This window comes from Pygoscelis adeliae, unplaced genomic scaffold, assembly GCF_000699105.1.
Source record: "Pygoscelis adeliae isolate BGI_AS28 unplaced genomic scaffold, ASM69910v1 Scaffold54, whole genome shotgun sequence".
In the NCBI taxonomy this organism is placed as follows: Eukaryota; Metazoa; Chordata; class Aves; order Sphenisciformes; family Spheniscidae; genus Pygoscelis; species Pygoscelis adeliae.
In genome coordinates this window covers 3,442,903-3,446,692 of record NW_008824982.1, presented here as the reverse complement: position 1 = coordinate 3,446,692, position 3,790 = coordinate 3,442,903, and positions in this window count along the sequence as shown.

Genomic DNA, 3,790 nt, shown 5'->3' with positions numbered 1-3,790 from the left:
CACTCTCCTCCCCTCACTTCTCCCCAGGCTTCCATGTCATACTTTTCCAACCGCTCATGAAATCTAATTTTAAATTCTCTGCAGATGGAAAAGGCTAGTTATTTGTTTACTGTTTGTAATCAGACCTTTTAAAAGTAATTTTTAAAAAAAGAAAAAAAAAGAAGCCCAGCAGGGTTGGGAAAGCCAACAAGATTTTCAAAAGATACCATCTGTCAGAAATCTTAGGATCGAAAAACATTAATGTCATGAAATCTACTTCCTGCGTACAAAATTGGTAGAAATTCATAGAATGCCACACATAGAATTAGCTCATTCTCACAATTGGGTTGGAACATTTCTTTTTTTTTTTCTCAGACACATCCAGTTTAATTTAAACGCTTGTGTACAAGAATAGCCTTGTAGCTTCTGTGGTATGTAGACATGGTCACAAAAGAATTGAGGCAGTTTGGAGAAGTACAAAGTGCTGCTCTACCCCAACCTGTAGAAAAGAGAGACCTGGTGTTGCCAGGGATAATGCATTTACATCTCACTTAATTCATTATAATGGATGGATGGAAGGAAGGGGAGAGGGAGGAAGAAAGGGAGGGAGGAAGGAAGGAAGGAAAGGAGTGGAAAGAAGGAAGAGGAAGGAAGGAAAAGGAAGGAAGGAGGAAAAGGTGAAGTTAGGAGTCAAAAAGGGAAAAAACAATCAAGGTGCTATTGAAAATGGACAACTGTTCTTTTTCAGCATTTTTTTGTGTACAAAAATCAGTGTGTGACAAGGGGCTACAAGGTTTGAAAAAGACACAGTGAACTTGCAAAATCCATTCGGGCAAGGTACAGTTTTTGTCCTTCTCATCCTTTCAGTCATGTGGAGTCCTAACTTGTGCAGCTGAGTACAATGAAATTTGTAAACCTATGACTTAAAAAAAACAATTTATGGTTGGTATATTTTACTCTCCGTAACACTAAGTTAAAGAGTTTGTTAATATTTCAGTGGAAAAGACTATTATACTTTCATAAACTAGCTTGACAACAGATATGTTTGGACTTTCATAAATCAGATGCTCAAAAGCTTCACATTGCAAATGAGTTTTAAACCATAAAAAATTGCAGTGCATTTTCTGGTCTGACATCTACCTGCTTCATTTACCTACAAGATGGGATATGGAGGGTTGTTGTTCCATTTTAGTAGTTGAGAGAATTACTATGATCAGATAGCCTAATACATAAAAAATTATGTAATAGTACTGTTAGTTTCTCATAACATGATAAATATGGTACCAATCAGAAGGACTTTCTGAACCTTACCTTTGTGATTTCAATTAAAGGAAGGAAAAAACACAAAACAAAACAAAAAAAGAAATATGTTGAATAATACAATTTTTCTCCAAATGATTTTTCCACATTTGCTGCCAAAATAAACACATGGTACATGTTAGTCTGTCGGGTCCACGTTAGTTCGTCAGCTGTAGGAACTGCAATGATTCATTTGCCAAAACCTGTTGCACTAAATCCCACTGTTTTTAAATTGTAACTCCAAACATCCTTTTAGGCTTGCAAAGGGTTTTAAGTGCAACTTACATATATAGCATTTCTAAAATTACTCTCCACACATCTTTAAAATCTTGGCAAGGAGCGGTATAACCAACCTGTCACAAGTTGGTTTTCAATTCCTTTTCTACCTAATTGCACAAGGTTTAAAATAGTGTCCCTGTCATCTGGGACACAGAAGGCAAGGATGTGCTAAACTGGTTTGCTTCACTTCTGACAGGGAGCTGTGCAAGCAGTCCAGGGACCAGCTGTGCCTTGGCATTGCTCTGTTCTGAGATTTCACTGCTTTCTATGGAAAAAGAGACCTTGTCATAGTCTCCTAACATGCAAGTGAACTTTTTTGACATTCTTTAAACATACCTCAATTTTTTTAAGGGTCCTTGATGGTGTTGTCCAACTCATATTTTCTGTACTAGGTAATGTTATGATGGGAACCTTCAGTGTGTTGCTCTAAAACACTCCACAGGAAATTAAAGAGGAACTCACAGGCTCTCCGCAGATGCAAAAGTTTTAGTCTTTGCACATATATATTGTGTGTATATATTGATGAAGTAAAAAAACAGAAAAGCAGAAAAAGTAGGCACAAGACCCTGAGACCAGCTGGAGAGGAGCAGAGTAAGGGCATGAGAGAGGGAAGCCAGGAAAAAATCAGCAGAGTCTGAGGTGGGAAGGTTTGGCTGTGCAGGAGGAGGGGCAGGAAGGGAGGAAGGTATAAGCATACTTATTCTCAGGTTCCTGCATCCCCCCGTCTCCAACTTAGAAGCTGCTGCCTGCTCACTGGCACCAGTACTGCACTCTGGCACCTCCCTACCTGCACACTGACACCAGGACCCACCACTGCTTTTCCTCACCACCATTGCTAGGGGGAGCTGGGAAAAAGTGTTAGAGTCCCTGCAAATGAGGATTACTGGCCAGTCTGGAGTTTTTTTGGTAGGAGAAGGGAAGTTGACACATGTAACCTAATATAATTGCAACAGCACAAGTCATTACAATTTCCCTCATTAAATTACTACATAGAATTTAAAATTCTCAAATGCGCCAAGATTTTTCCAAACAAGCTTTTCTTTCTCTCTCTTTCCTAAAGCAAAAGTGCAATCAATGAATGCATTGCAGAGGTATGTGACTGTGATCTATAAGCTAAATGTAACTTCCTTCAGGGTGCTTTGAACAATCATAAATGCTTCAAATTCCAGGGTGCAATAAAGGCAACAGGAAAGGAAGTGGTTGAGGGACCCCATTGACCCCATTGGTTTAGGTCATTGCAGCAAGTGGGATGGATAAGAAGAAAACAAGGAACATGCAGTGCCCGTAAGGAAGATTATTCTCATTCAGGATATTCAGCCAACACACTTCAACATTTCCTAGTCTTAAACTTTCCCCCCTTTACCCTTCACTCTGAAAATTCATTTTCAGTTAGGACTATTCCAATAAATATATCCACAGACTGCAGTTCCTTAGGGGAGTACCTGCTCCAAGTGGAGCCTTATCTATGCACCACAGTCTCTTCAGGGGTATACCTGCTGCAACATAGACTTATCCACAGCCACAGTCGCTTTGAGGTGCACCTGTTCCAGCATGGCCTTCTGTCCTGGTTTCGTCAGGGATAGAGTTAATTTCCTTCCTAGTAGCCGGTACAGTGCTGGGTTTTGGATTTAGGATGAGAACAAAGTTGATTACGCACCGATGTTTTAGTTGTTGGTAAGCAGTGCTTACACTAGCCAAGGACTTTTTAGTTTCCCATGCTCTACCGACAGAGAAGGCTGGAGGTGCCCAAGAAGCTGGGAGGGGGCACAGCCAAACTGGCCAAAGAAACATTCTATACCATGTGACGTCATGCTCACTACATCAACTGAGGGAAAGCTGGCTGGGGGGGGCCGCTGCTTGGGGACTGGCTGGAGATCGGTCGGTGGGTGGTGAGCAATTGTACTGTGCATCACTTGCTTTGTGTATTATTATTATTATCATCATCATTATTATTACATTATTATCATTTTATTTCAATTATTAAACTCTTTTTATCTCAACCCACGAGTTTTTCTCACTTGTGCTCTTCCAATTCTCTCCCCCATCCCACCGGGGGAAGGGAGTGGGCTAGCAGCTGTGTGGTGCTCGGTTGCCGACTGAGGTTAAACCACAGCAAGAGGAAAGCAAGGGAAAAGCAATGAGCATGGGTTTTAGAACTTACAAGCCTACAAGCCACTTTGCATTAGAATTGAATTTAGAAAAAAAAAAAAGAGCATTAAATCCTTAACTGGAT